The sequence below is a fragment of the Physeter macrocephalus genome, chromosome 13 (genome assembly GCF_002837175.3).
Source record: "Physeter macrocephalus isolate SW-GA chromosome 13, ASM283717v5, whole genome shotgun sequence".
Classification (NCBI taxonomy): Eukaryota; Metazoa; Chordata; class Mammalia; order Artiodactyla; family Physeteridae; genus Physeter; species Physeter macrocephalus.
In genome coordinates, this window is record NC_041226.1 from 79262654 (window position 1) to 79278521 (window position 15868).

The 15868-nt window shown below is 46.5% G+C and overlaps 1 protein-coding gene across 3 annotated transcripts in view; it reads left to right on the top strand.

Annotated features, from left to right (window-relative positions):
* The window catches only part of COL4A2 (collagen type IV alpha 2 chain), a 178520-nt gene that overhangs the window by 19048 nt on the left and 143604 nt on the right, over nucleotides 1-15868 (top strand). The gene's annotated exons all lie outside the window — the stretch shown is intronic.

Genomic DNA, 15868 nt, shown 5'->3' on the forward strand with positions numbered 1-15868 from the left:
CTGCGCTCCGCAACGGGAGAGGCCACAGCGGTGAGAGGCCCGCGTACCGCAAGAAAAAAAAAAAAAGAACGTTCACATTGATGTGCAATCTCCATCCATCTCCAGAACTTTCTTCATCATCCCAAAGTGAAGCTCTGTCCCATTAAACAGTAACTCCCTCGTCCCCCTCCGAGCTCCTGGTAACGTCTAGTCTCTGTTTCTATGCGTTTGCTTGTTTTAGAGACCTCACGTAAGTGGAGTCACACGGTATTTGTCTTTCTGTGACTGGCTGATTTCACGTAGCATAACGTCTGGAAGGTTCAGACCTGTTGAAGCGTGTGTCAGAATTTCCTTCCTTTTTGAGGCTGAATAATATTCCTGTACTTTTCTAAGTTATTGTTTTCAAGTTCAGCTTTGTTTTCTTGGCTGGTAGGTTTCGGTGGTTAGAGTCAAGTTTGGAAGAAGCACGTGGGCCCCTTGGCCCCGGGGCTTCTGTACTTGGGTCTCTAGCATTGGCCCTCCCACGTCTGCGTGCCTTGCTGGCGGCCCCTCTCCTCTTGAGGTGGGTCCTGCTTTCTGGCCGATGTTGACGGCTCCCCGATAGAGTGGGTCCCTCGGTGCACTGTTTCTGACACACTGAGCCCAAGGGCTCATCCTGCCCCAGTCCCCCTCTGCTGAACCTCTCAATCTGAGAGAAGCCAATGGACAAGGGGCTCGATCCAGTAAAAACCTGTAGCCAGTCCCCTGGGGTTCTGTGGCGGGAGTTTGAGGGCCTTTCTCCACACCACTAGTTTGGATCCCAGAGACGGGCTCGCTTGAGGCTCCCTAGCTGCTCTGAGCTTCTCTTCTGCACGGTCTGGGTGGGAGCTGTCAGGATACTGTAACCTGACACCCAGGAGGAGGAGGGGGTCCCGGCAGCAGCCACCTGCGAGGGACGACATCAGGTATTTGGCATGAGAGCCTCCGGGATGCCTGGCACCCATCTTGCGGTGGGTTTTTTTTTCCTCTTTTAAGTTAGTGGTGCTAAATACGTCTCTAACTTATACTCATTCCTCTGCAGCTGTGAATCACAGGGTTTAAACGCGTGAGCAGCAGGGAAGCCGAGGGGCCAGCCAGAGGGTCAGCGTCCCAGACAGAAGGTCAGCAGAGGTGCCTCTTGCTGCCTCTGCTGTGCTCACGGTGGGAGGGCGGGCGCAGGCGCCGTGGAAGGCTCCTAAGCGAGGAGCGCTTGCTCTTCTGCTGAACCCGAGCCACAGCCCTGTGAGCTCCAGGGTCACGGTCCTGGGAGCCCAGTATCCAGTGCAGGTCCAGCGTGGGAGCTGGGGTCTGACTCACAGCCCAGACAGACGCCAGCAGGAGGGAAGCAAGCTGGGAGGACGGGAGTCCTGGTCAGAACGGGCATGCAGCGTCTGGGGACGTTTTGTTCAGAATCCCAGCACGAATCATGCTGTTGAGGGCCAAAGGCACATCCCGCAGAAACGCGCACCTGCGGCCGCTGACGCAGGCTGCTCTCGCGCTCTCCACTCGATTTGAACTGCTGCGTGAAAACTGCTGGGGTAGATAGACGATGACGGCTTGTCTGCAAAGTCAAACTAATGCAAAATATGCTTCCTCTGCAAGACAGAGTGCCAGCTGTCTCCTGGCGGCATTCGGCCAGTGAGGTCTGCAGGCTGAGCTGGACATTTTCTTCAGGGCAGAGGAGGTTGGCCAGTGGCCTCCTTTGTGCTTCTGGAAATTCTGTCGAGGGTAAGAATGTGGAAAGTGGACCAGTGACCAAACCGATGGAATGGGGGGAGGTCATTCAAACCCCCACTTATCAGGCAAGGTGATAACTGAACTTGGCCCCTTGATGCCCTCCCTACTGGGCCCGGGATCGCGAGGCTGCTGGGGGAAGGGGGCTTGACTGGGAAGTCACCCTCCCCTGGAAACGCCGATCGCTGACACAGAGTCCACGGAAAGCACGTCAGATGCTGCTCCGAGATCCTGGCTAGGGTCGGAAGAGCTGAGCCAGGGCAGTGCTGGGCAGACTGTGCGTTTGATTCCACAGATTCAGACTCTAGAGGCCTGGCAGGGCCTGGGACTCTGCATTTCTAACCCCACTCCCAGGTGATGAGCTACTGCTGGTCCAGGGACCACAGTTTGGGTAGCAAGTCTTAGACAGTTGTCTCTAGGGCCTTGTGATTCTGTTTGCCCTTTGAATAGTCACCTCCTCACCATCAAAAGGACGTACACCCAGGCTTGTTTCCCCCAAAATGTCCTGCCAGTCTTCTAAAATGCTGCAAAAAACACGCTCCACTCGCTTGCTTGCACAGGCAATTTTTGGAAAGCTAGAGATAAGAGAAAGATCGTTTTCATCTGCTGTTCTGTGGAAGGGTTAAGGCATTTCTGTCTTTGCAAAGCATTTTATCTTTTGACATGTTGGGCTGGCTGAGGCCTCCCGGGGTCATGTGCTGCCTGAGAGCAAGTTTGACCCTGAGCGTTTGCGAAAACAGCCTGTTTGGGGAGGGAAGGGGCCGGGAGAAGGGGCATCGTGGCCTAGTTCATGAAAACACATTTATCCCCGTTAGAAAACGGGTCTTCTTAACACCGTCAGCTTTAAGTCATCATTATTTGAACAGTTTAACCCAGAGGGTGTACGCAGTGATCAGAAGTGAACACATTTCAGGGTAACTGTTTAGAGCCAAGTGTTAGAAACAGAAAACAACACTCCTGCGTCATGGAGAGTTTACTTGAAGCCTGTTTCCTGTTGAAATGAAATTGGAAGCGCACTCTGCCTCCACCCACTTCTGTCTCTGAGTTGTTCAAGGAGCCCTGTTCCTCGTGGAATGACACTTGATTTTCCCCAGTGAGGGTCAGTCATGCGTTTGACCGTCTCTGGTCAAAGCATCTACCAAACGGAGTCCTTTGGAAAATTCCATGTAAGACAAGCATATATTAGAGATAAAAGCAAAGATTAAGTAGGCAGACCTATCAGGCAAATGTCTACGAAGGAAATCATTTCGGAAGATTAGTGAATGGAGGTAGCGAACCCTTGATTTGCACAATGACCGAGGTCCCTCCTGTAGACTTTAATCACGTGCTCCCTTTGTGCATCTTTATTTCCCCTTGAGGCGCCGTATTCCTGAAGGTTTCCTGTCTCCTTCAAGGTACAGGATTTGTACTTTGCATGTGGTGGATGAGGAGGGGCAGGTGTCCCCTGCCAGAACTTCATTCTAAGTCATTTGCTTAGAGCTCAGATGACATTTGCCCAGCAACCTGAGGTGAGGAGGAGCTTCAGACTTGGAGTCCGGCTCATGTGGCTTCATGAGCTGTGACCTTGGGTGAGATCTTCAGCTCCTCCTCTGCAGAATGAGTTTATAATCCTCCCTCAGCTAGATGCTAAAAGGACTAAATTCCATGAGGTGCGTAAAGGACCGCACGCAGTGCCTGGTGTAGAATAAACACCCCTACAGGGTGCCGTGATTGCTGTTCTCTCCCCTGAACTCAGTGATCCCTTGAACTTGACCAGGTCCCTCCTTGCCGCTGTCCCTGGTGACAGCCCCCGTGCATCCCTGAGTCGTGGAGCCTTGGCAGGTAACTCCAAAGGCTTTTCGGGGGAGAGATGCTCCTTCAGTGTCTCTCTCCATCCGCATATGGCAGGCCCCAGGTGCGTCTTAGGTAGGCTGTTCGTGGACATGAGTCACTTGGGTTTTCACTGACCCCGGTTTGCACGGGCCCCTTCTCAGGCTCCTGAGAAGACCGGCAGGGGTTCCGCAGAGACTCGGGCTCTTCCTCAGGCCCGGCTCCTCCTACTGCCCTGCACCGTGTCCAGCTGCCTCCTTAGTGATTCTGATTCTTTTGGGTCATGTCCAGGGGGCTCCATCTACATCCAGCGTCTTGATTCCTAATCTGTTCATCAACGTGGCAACGAGAGGATAACACGGTCTTAGCTTGACTGTTGGGTTATTGCTGAAAAAAATCAGTGAAACTCACAGCCTCAGATGGCAGCCCATAAGCCAACTGAAAAACTTGACCAGTCTGTGCCCAAAAGAGCCTGACCATGGGTAGATAACAAGCTTGGGTTGAAGGTAAAGCCCTGTTCAGTGTAGACCCCTTTTGTGCCCAGAAGCTTAAAGCAACATTCAGTTAGTCACTTGTAGAGACTCAGCTTCAGACACTTGTGCCCTTTCCAACAGACATGCATTCACCCCCGCCTACATCTGCTGCCTCCCAACCTGGGAGGCCCTCTCCCCAGGGACCCCTGTTTCAGCCACTTTGATGGGTTGTCATCTGGAGGGTTCCTGGCATCCACATCTCGGCTTCACCAGCCACTCTACGTGGGTTAGTTCACTGCCCCCCACTGGCTGGCTTCCGTCCACGTGTTCAGGTCCTCACCCCACCTCCTACCCAGGGCTCAGCACACACAGTCACCTGCTCTGCGTAGTGAAGACAGCTTCTCCCCACATCGCTGACCACACTGGATCCCATCCAGAAAACAACTGTTACATCACCACTGCCACCCAGCCAGCCATCCCGGCCCGTCCGTCTCAGGGTCAAAATGGCCCTACGTTTTACATTCATTTCTTGCCATTAAGAGAGAAAGAACTGAGAGTGCCTTAGAGTGGTCCTCTCAAATGGCCCCCGGTGTTTGTTTTTATTTTTTATTGAACATCATAATTTATTTTTTTATACACATACATATACCTATTCTTTTTCAGATTCTTTCCCCATATAGGTTATTACAGAATATTGAGTAGAGTTCCCTGTGCTATACAGCAGGTCCTTGTCGATTATCTAATTTTTAAGCTCACGTCTTTTTATAATGAAGAGCTGGAGATGGGGTGTTGGAATGAAAAACAAAGAAATCCAGCTTGAAGTAGTTTGCTTTTGTTGTTTCAAGAGAGGAATTCATTCTGTGGGTGTCACTGAAGCGTTAAAGTCCCCCAGCAGCCCTAGACAAATAGTTCCCCTGCTGTGACCCACACCCAGCTAATTTTGTTTTTATCATTAGTTAAGGCACTGGTTCCGAGGGAAATTTTAGCCCTTGGACGTCATCTTTTAAAAATGTACCCTTTAAAACAAAATTGTGAACATAAACAGCTTTTCGTGGTCACATACACAAAATTATTATTTTCCCATAGACTTAGTAAAGTCTAAATAGATTTTTATAACATTTTCCTAAAATTTTACTTATGAAACAGCATCAGTGTTTTAAATGATTGTTAGGTGATGGTAGAATTCTAAACTATAAATCCTGTACCATAAACCGCCTTAATCTAGACTAATAACTGTGACTTTGTCTTCAGTAAACTATAGGTAAGAAGTTTTCAGTTAATATGGATAGTCTGAAAAAGTTAATCAGAAGATACTTAATCTGCTTAAGAAAACAAATCTCCTTCAGACACTTCTGAAGCACTCATTTACCTGCACAAAATAATTTGTTCCTGATAATTGTTATCGGTTTGTTTAAACCACCCTGAAGAACCTCTATCTGAGGGCCATGACTTCTTAGCTGGATTGTTGACTTGTGCTTTTTTTTTTTTTTTAAAAAGTAAAATTTTGTTTCTCTTTTCAAAATTCCTCAAATCAGGTATTTTTTCCTGTTCAATCTAATCCTTCCACATTAAATAAAACTAGTCCAAATTTTCACTCTGGTTTGACATTGAGGAAGAGCCAAACGAGGCTGATCAAGTTCAGTGAAACAAATGCGGTATAAGCGGAGACTTGCCTGTTAAGCATTTTATTATCTTTCTCTATTTCATTCCTTTCTTTCATGAAATATGAAAATAAAACACTGGGCTTTCAGAATAAATTGAAGGTGCAGATATATAGTTCAACGTGCTAACAGTATGTTTAATTCAATGATTTACCATATGAAAGATGATATGTAAGGAAATTTTCCTTGTGAAGGGGTCATCCTTAGGTGTCAAAGCTCAGAGGCAGGTAAGACCTTAGGGACCAACTAGTCCAAACTCTTCCTAAAGGTAAGTTTGGGGCCCAGAGAGGTACAGACACCGGCCTGTAACCACACAACCAGCTCCTGGTAGAATTGTGAACCCAAGCCCTAGTCAAGTGCCGGCCTTGATAAACTAATGCTGTCATCTAATTTCACTGATTAAGTCATTTTGTATATTAGATCATTTTTTTGAGTAAATTACCTGATTCACTATTGTTAAAGGCTTGTTTTGGAAATGGTGAACAAAACATTCTACCAAGTCAAACCCATTGATCATGATAGAACTATATCACGGAACAAAGCTCCTACTTCATTGAGATCCCATACTATGGCAAAGATAAATTCTTCTGTTTTAACACAATATGTTTAAAGTCCGTAACCAGGTAAAGAGATTAAAAAACCATGCTCATCTGAACAAGATGCATAAGTAAATTAAATGGAGGAAGTCTAGACCTTTGCACAAGTCGATTGTAACATTACTTCAATCCCTGGGGTATTTGATTTTTTAAACGCTGGTGGTTTGAAAGCCATACTAAATTTAAAGGAGTGTAAGACACCACATTAACTCTTTCATCACTCTGTACACCTCCAAGAACAACCCCCCATCACTGACATCACCTGGAGTTCACCTGAGTTTTGATTTCTTGAAGTTAGAAAGACTAAATTCTTAAGAATACCTGACTTAGAGAATCCAGAAAGCTGAGATGAGACTCCTGACATACCGAAGGCTTCCTTTTTTTTTTTTAATGTTTTTTTGGTTTTTGGCTGCGAGGCATGTGGGATCTTAGCTCCCCGACCAGGGATCAAACCCACACCCCCTGCATTGGAAGGCAAAGTCCTGACCACTGGACCGCCAGGGGAGTCCCCCGAAGGCTTTCTTAAAAGTCCTAGACAATAGTGAGAACCACTGGGAAGGGGCAAGGTGGGAATTCATGGTTCTGAAGAGAGAATACACAGAAGATAATCAACAAGAGGCAGAAGATGTGGTATTTGGAGGGTAGGCGACCTCAGTGTCCCTGGATGCTGCAGGAAAAAAAAAAAACCCTGCCCCTTTGTCCTTATTCCTGATTATCTTGTATATTTCTCATAGTTCTTTTGTAGCCATCATCTCCTTTAATCCTCACAGCAGCCTTGTAAATAGACGGAACAGGTGCAGTCGTCTTATTTACCGCTGAAGCGAAGGGGAGCCAAGAGGGATTCAGTAACATGCTAATAACGTCACTAGGCTGTGACAGAGCTGGTGTTGGATCCCTCCTTTTTTTGAAGGGTTTGTCCCCAGCAGATTATTCCAGATTCATGCAGCTCCGTGGACATTTCCATGTGCTATTCCCAATCACCCACAAAAGAAATAAAGGACTGTTACAACCACCATGATGTTGGTAGGAAAAGAGAGCAAAGTGCATAATTCCATCGCGGCTAGAGGAGGACTCTTTAAAACGCACCAAACTATATCTTATGAAGGCGGCTTTTCATCTCTTAATGGCAAAGCCAAGGGTGGCAGATGCACTAAGTATATTGCTTCAACACAGTATGCATTTTATTTTTCTTTAAATACGAATTGCTCCTTTTTCAAATCTGAGGAGCCCTGTAAGAATTTTCTTATGAAATGGGATGGATGCTGTGTTTCGTCATGAAAGATTTCAAGGCTCTCCACGGCCCCTTTAACTGCTGATGGCACTTGATTTTGTTTTCCAAGTCCCTCTTACGGCTGCTTGACTTCATCTCAAGCAAGCTAAATAAAGGAATTTTCATTATTATAACGGTCACTAAGCAGACAACTGGCGTGTCAGCGTTTAGCAGGGGATGCGGTGTTGGGGCGAGGGTGGAAAGATACTGCTGTAACTCGATGTTGTACTTGAGTGGCCTCATTGTGGACGTGGGTGGCAAGTTGGAATGAAGCTGGGGGGTGGGGGGAGGAGCAGTACAGCACAGAGCCCTTCGCAGCCACAGTGCCAGCTTGATTGGGCCAAATCCCCTGAAATCTATTGCGGCTCCCCTTCTGTTTGTTCACAATTCATCCAAGCAACTCTGAAAACTGCCTGGAACCTCCTCGGGCCAGTATTTCTGGGATTCTCTTATGGTTCAAAGCAAAGAGCATCTCTTTGTTTGCCCAGGTTTCCAGTACTAGCCACCCACCTCCCTCCTGAAACGCTGCTCTGAACCACGTGCTCCTGTTTGATCCATTGTAGATGCTGTACCGTATAGGTACCATAGAGCTGGGTGACTTGGCCTTGTCCTTTGAATTAAAGACCTCCTGTTCGGTGCAATTAGTTTCCAAAACAGCAATTAAGAAGAGTTTTCTCCCAGGAACTGGCAGCAAGGTTGCCTGTCTTGACCTATTTTGGCTGACTGATTCTTCCCTACATAGTTTGGTAATCAGGCTATTAGGCTGTTTTGGAGTCTTCGCCGCCTGTATTCCTCTACCTTGTGTCTTACATCTTCTTCACGTCTCCATAAAATAGCTACTCACCAAAATGCTATTTCAGTAGTCTGTGGGCGTTCAGGTTCTCTTGGGGTCAGTGATAATTTTTTCTTTCCGTATAGCTTTTTAGAAAAGGAAGTGTACTGCTACTGTTTTCTTCTAGAAAGATCCCAAAGCTCTTAAATCATCCTCCAAAGATCCGCTTGAACATTGTATATTGGACCTAAAATACACCTATGAAACCGTGTGATAATGCCAGGCAGTAACCAAGTTAAAATTGCTGGCATAAGACCGTTGAACTGTCAATCAGTATATAGTTCCCAGTTCCTTTGAGACTCATTGTCAAAGTGGTGACAAGAACAAGATTACCTGAGAGATAGCAGACCTACCCAGAATCTCCATAATACGTTTTTCGGCAGCAAGTTTCCATCTTACTCATTTCAGAGATTTCCATGTTGTTGAAAAGAAGGGCAAGTCGTAATTTTCCCTGCTTGTCAGTAGTGGGCAAGGCCACCACAGAATTGGAGCTATTGGGCAAAATCTGCCGGGCTTGGCTGCCTTGAGCCACGAAAACTCAGGCCCGACCCTCGTTCATCAGCCCTGACTGGGGTGGTGAGGAGAGGGTGGGCGGGGGGTGTTCCAGCAGACCCCGACAGCTCTCAGATGCAGATCCTTTACAACCACAGAGCCCTGTTTCTAAGACTAAGGGCCGTAGGAGAAATGAGGCAATACTCCAAAAACGAATTCAGAACAACCAGCAGAAGAATTTCATGTCTTACATTTACCCTTGGAGTATTTGTATTTCCCTGATTACTGATGAGGTCAAGCACGTTTGTGTGTAATTTATTGGCCATTTGGATGTTATCTCTGTGATCACAGGTTTGAGAATTGTGCCTAATTTTCTCCTGAATGTCTATATTGGTACTGACTTGGAGCCCTTTATTCTAAATACGAGCCCCTGTTTGGTTACATGTGTTAGAAATACTTTGTTTCACTCTGTGGCTTACTTTTTCTCTCTCTTAATGAAGTCCTTTGATGAGCTGGCACCTCAAATTTTAATGTAGTCCAGTTTCTCCATCTTTTTATGGTTACTGCTTTCCCAGACTCGTTAACTCTAAAAGTTTACTAGAGATGCCATCATGTTATCTGCAAATGATGGCTTCACAACTTCCGTTTTAGTCCTTATATCTTTTCTTTCTTTTTTTCTTGCTTTATTGTACTGTCTAGAATATATTAGCAATATCGAGCCAGGAAGTGCTTTTTAACCCCCAACGCATTATGTATACTTCACCAGTAGGCTTTGAGATGGATGTTAGAACCTACACAAGCTGTTTTCAGAACCCAAACTCACCTTTCAAATTATATGATCCCTTTTTCTTGTCTTATTGCCGTGGCTAGGACTTCCAAAACTATGTTGAATAAAAGTGGCAAGAGTGAGCATCCTTGTCTTGTTCCTGATCTGAGAGAAAATGCTTTCAGCTTTTCACCATTGAGTATGATGTTAGCTGTGGGTTTGTCATATATGGCCATTATTATGTTGAGGTATGTTCCCTCTAGGCCTACTTTCTGGAGAGTTTTTATCCTAAATTGTTGAATTTTTATCAAAAGCTTTTTCTGCATCTATTGAGATGATCATATGGTTTTTATTCTTCAATTTGTTCATGTGGTGTATCACTGATTGATTTGCAGATATTGGAAAGTCCTTGCATCCCTTTGATAAATCCCACTTGATCATGGTGTGTGATCCTTTCACTGTATTGCTGGAGTTGGTTTGCTAGTATTTTGTTGAGGATTTTTGCATCTATGTCCACTGGTGATATTGGCCTGTGGTTTTCTTTTTTTGCTATATCTTTGTCTGGTTTTGGTATCAGGGTGATGGTGGCCTCACAGAATGAGTTCAGAAGTAGTCCTTCCTCTGCAACTTTTTGGAATAGTTTCGGAAGGATAGGTTCTACATGCTTAGTAGAATTCACCTGTAAAGCCATCCGGTCCTGAACTTTTGTTTTCTGGGAGTTTTTAAATTACTGATTCAATTTCAGTACTGGTAATTGGTCTGTCCATACTTTCTATTTCTTCCTGCTTCAGTCTTAGGAGATTGTACCTTTCTAAGAATTTGTCCATTTCTTCTAGGTTGTCCATTTTATTGGCCTATGTATAACTGAATCACTTTGCTGTATACCTGAAACTAACACAACATTATAAATCAACTGCATTTCAATAAAAAAAAATTTTTAATAAAATAAAAAATAAAATTGTATGATACCCAAAATAGCTTACTGGACTATCATATGATAGAAAATACCATAGGAAACAACTTTCCAAGCCCACCTCGCCTTTAATCAGGTTTAGATCAGAGATTCAAATACAGAGAGAAGTAAACTAGGGACAAGGTGATAGTGACAACACCACAAACCAATGCTGTCACTACTGTTGTGAAATAAGCATGACGCCTCCCTCTACGTGGCGCTTTCTCATGTAGCACTGTTTCCTCTCCTCCCCTCTGTCCTCCTGAGTCTGAATGTTGACTGTGGAATGTTGAATGTTGATGATGTCCCTAAGAAGGCAAGCACTGGCAGACAGAAGGAGAAGGCAAGAAAAGTTGGGCTCACAGAGATATGGATCTATCCAGTCTTCTGATCTGTTCACTTTTCATAGAAGAATCAGTTTTTATGTTTGGACCATGTTTTGCCACCCTTAGGAGTGAGGTTCTGAAAGGTGAGCAGTGACTCCCCCAGCATCACCTGGTTTCCTGTGTGGCTGGCCTGGAGCGTGTTTGTCACAACAGCAGTGTTCTCAAATGTGTACTTACTAACAGCAATGGTAAAGTCTAACACGGTGATATTTCCAGAAGCCCAAATTCCACTGGTAGTTATGTAAGTCCTATCTCTGAGCCAGCAAGAAAGTGGGTGTGAGAGGTTCCAGTGTCCTCGCAGGAGCCAACAGGGCTTGCTTCTGGAAAGGATGTGTTCCACCAACTGAAAGAGGTAGAAGGTAGAGGAGATTGTAGTTATGCCAGAGGTCTACCCATCACCCTAAGAAATTGTTTTGAGAGTCAAAGAAAACCCCCCGCTCTGCACCAGCCGTGCCCACATTCCACCTCTGATTTGTGACCACTCCAGGGGTGTGGCTGCCATTTGATGGTTCCTACTTCTGTAACTTGGAACTATGTCTCCATGGCAGCCCTCCATGTCCTTCTGCTTTGGCCCCATCTGTGGGCAGAAATGTCCTTCACGTCATCACAGAAAGATAACTATATTTTGTTAATAAGATCCTCTCTGCACTTAGAAAACATGATGACTCTCCACGCCCTGTTGCAGCCCTGATCCCCATCCCACGTCCAGCCTGCATGACTGAGCCCAGGTCCTCCTGATGGGCTTGCAGTGAAAGTGGGAACAGCTGAGCCTCTTCTCTTCCTGAGAGGGTGTGCGTTCTTGCACCTGCACACGTGTTGGGTCCTCCATCTCCGCACCTGTCTCTTTTCTAACTGTCTGCATAGGGAGCAGTGTTGGAAGCACTTTTCTTCCTCTCCAAACATTTCCTAACTTCTCTAGGATGGGTTGTGACTGAAGTGTCCCAGACAGAACACGCCCCTCTGGTGACAGCATGGCTCCCCTGAGTGGAGGGAAGGATGCCCGCATCTGAGCAGTGCCTACCTTTTCCTGGAGAACCTGATCACCTGCTCCCGTGTGATATCGGCACAGCCCTTTGCACTCTTCTAGTCATGCTCCTCTAAGGGAGACTCGTCATAACGATTCTGAGGCCAGAAGGCTCAACAAATGAATTTCAACTTCTTTTCGTTTTTTTTTTTACTCCTTTATGTTTTTTTTTCCTTTTTTTTAACTGTTTATTTTATATTGGAGTATAGTTGATTAACAACGTTGTGTTAGTTTCAGGTGTACAGCAGAGTGATTCAGTCATACATATACATGTGTCTATTCTTTCTCAAATTCTTTTCCCATTTAGGTTATTACAGAATATTGAGCAGAATTCCCTGTGTTATACAGTAGGTCCTTGTTGGTTATCCATTTTAAATATAGCAGAGTGTGTATATGGGAGAAAATATTCGCGTCTATGTACGTGTCAGTTCCAAACTCCCAGTCTATCCCTCCCCCTCCCCCCACCCCACCCTTCCCTCCTGGTAACCATAAATTCTTTCTCTAAGTCTGTTTCTGTTTTATAAATAAATTCATTTGTAACATTTTTTCTTAGATTCCACATATAAGTGGTATCACACGATATTTCTCTTTCTCCGTCTGTCTTACTTCATTCAGTATGACAGTCTCTAGGTCCATCCATGTTGCTGCAAACGGCATTATTTCATTCTTTTTAATGGCTGCGTAATATTCCATTGTATACCCGTACCACATCTTCTTTATCCATTCATCTGTCGATGGACACTTAGGTTGCTTCCATGTCCTGGCTGTTGTAAACAGTGCTGCAATGAACGTTGGGGTGCATGAATTTTGACTTCCTGGTTTGTCTGTCTCAACCCTCCCCCCAAGCCTCTGGGCAAGCCTGCTCCCCGATACAGCCGTGGACACTCCAGTGAACGGGGGTGAGCTTCTCCCCAGCGCCCGGCACTTTCCCAGCTCCTGCCAACTGTGGATGACCCCTTCTGGGTCTGAATGTCACCCTCTTCTGCCTGGAGGATTCTACCTGCCCATGGAAGCTTCTGGCGTGTGGCACGCCAGGGATGCTGAGATTTCCCACGGGGACATGATCACTCCCGTGTCTGAATTCCCTTGCCAGTTTTCTGTACATTTGTTGAGGCCCTTAGACAGTCACATCTGCTTTGCCTTAGAGTTGTGGTTACAAATAGTTAATAAGACTTAATGCCGTCCAGATCGTATCCAGACTAGACCCTGGGCTAAGTGCCTTACATACCTTAGCTCACGTCCCCTCCAGGGTCACTCTGTGAGGTATGAACTAATATATCCTCGTGTTACAGGCGAGGAAACTGAGGCCTGGTTGGTGAGTGGTGAGTGGTGGGGCCTGGCCCCCACGCTCACTCCGTCTCACCGCCCCCCGGTCTGAACCTGCCGTGAGTTCAGAGTATGTGGAACTTGGCACGTTGAGTGTGTGTCCCCAAAGGGCCAAGCCCTGCCCATAGGGGAGGTTAATAAATGCTTATGACCCACATACAGACCTCGTTTCTGTTTGGGGAGCTGAGTAGCACTTGCCATTAGGTTGAGCTGTGGGCTAGATCTTCCTGGGAGCCGGGCAGGGGCCATCACTGCGGACTTTGACGTTCAAAGAGAGACCTAGCTTGTGAAGCACTTGTTCATTTGTTGTGTGTTTTTTTGTTTGTCAGGCACCCAGGCGTGGCCTGCATCTAAGCCTTTGTGAGCATTATTGCCACATGCATGTCTGAATGTACTTGCGTTGTGTACCCCTGGTTCTGTTCCGAAGACTTCCTTTAGACCACAGAGTCATGACCTGCGTGACCAGGGCGGCCCATGGCCACATTCTGTCCACGCACGTTTTCGGTGTGAGTGGAATCCAGGTTTCACACTTGGGACCCGGTTCCCGAGCTGAGGAGCGTACCGTTTCCTTGTCCTCATCACGATCACGGCTCCCTCCTTGAGATGTTCATTAGCTAAACAGATTCGTCCCTTGCAGCGTAGATTTATAACCGGGGAAACTTGGGGAAATTTCCGTGCAGAATGTTGTGGCAATGGTTAAGAAGATTTGGGTGTGTCGCTTAAGAACAAATATTATGCAGCCAACATATTATGAATGTTTTGTTTACGAAGAGCTTCTAGCAGCATGAGGAAAGGCTTAATGTTAAGAAAAATGAGAGTGCAAAATTTTACAGAAAGCATAATCTCAAAGACGTAGGAAGAAGTACAAGGGCAAAGACCACAGGAAAGATGCTGAAATGTCCTCTGCCCAGAACTGGGCCTCTCCGGCCTCCACAGGCCGATCCTGCATGAGCCCATCCCTAAGACCTGTCCTCGTTTGAGGGAGGAGAAAGGTAACCAGCCTGGGACCGAGGGACATGGACCGTCCACCTGTCTGTCCCCTGCCTTGAGCTCACTTATATCATGCCCTGCAAAAGTAAGAATATTATTAACTCCTGTTAGCAATGCAATCTGACTTCACCTGTACTCAGTTCCTTTTAAGCTATCTTTCCACCTAGAGCTGATATAAGTGAAAATAAAAACTAGGGAAGTTCACATCTGTGTCTATTCCCAGAGTTTAAAAACAAAAATAAAACAAAAAATCTTTTTCTTTATTTTGGTCTCTTTGCTGTTTCAAATTATTTCCTCCTCTACTCTGGGACATTGATATAGAGAATTAAAAGTTGACCATTTCCTCTTTTCCTGGAAAATATTCGAATGACTCTTTTTGATAACATGTCTGATTGTGTGTCTCAAGCATAGCCAATTTTTTATGAACATGCAGGGAATTATAACAGCGCTACACTTGTGAAGTGGAATATAATGACACTATTCATGAAAAGGGAAGAATTCAGAGGAAATGGGGAGTGAATATCAAAATGAAGTTGAACAGTAGGTTTTTATAGGCTCCTTCAAACACGATGCATTTTGGAGGACGGCAGAGGAAGCTGGGCTGCCGAGAGCCGCCCTTGGTCGAGGCCCGTCCTGCATTTTATTCCTGAGCCCTGCAGTGCGCCAGCCCAGGGCTGGAGGGGAGTAAAGAAAGGGCTGAACACACAATTGGTCCCTTCACTGGGGAAAATGGGTCCCACTTTATCCACATCAGGTTTCGCTGGAGGAATACAGGAGAGGGGCCTGGATGTCACCAGGCAGCGTCACATCTGCAAACGGCTCGTTGGGAGCTTCCTTCCTGAGGATGTTTGAACATTTGATACGCAGAGCCTCGACCCCAAGGACCATCTGAAACGTCAGTGTCTCGACACACGAAGCCGCTGGAAGCCTCCCGAGATGGCAGCTCATCTCCTGCTGCTTCTCAGCGTTTGCGGGGACACACCGGCTCCCAGGTAGCACAGAGATGCGTCGCGTGCTCCAGGGCACACTCACGCTGCTGCCCGTGTGGGTTACAGCACAGGTTCCCAGGTGTTGCTCTGAAGACCGGTGCTGGGCAGCGATGAAGTTTCAGTGGGCCAAGGAGAGATGAGGAGGAAGAATGAGAAGAGAGGTCATATGTGTGTGTGTATGCATGTGACATGCACTCCATGGTTATAATATTTTGCACACATAGACGTATGACACTTGCTCACTACTACTATGTACGTAAGTTTCTGATGCGGTGGTGATGCAGCCCTATGGTAATGAGTCCGTAGTCCTGGAGTGGGGCGTGGGCCCTGAAACTTTTAAAAGCACCCAAGATGATGCAAGTAATCAGAAACCACAGGTCTGGTGAAGAAGATGCTGTGCTCTGCTATTTGGAATCATAAAAATAAGATTTAAAATAGGTTGTCCCAGGGCTTCCCTGGTGGCGCAGCGGTTGAGAGTCCGCCTGCCGATGCAGGGGAACCGGGTTCGCGCCCCGGTCCGGGAGGATCCCACGTGCCGCGGAGCGGCTGGGCCCGTGAGCCACGGCCGCTG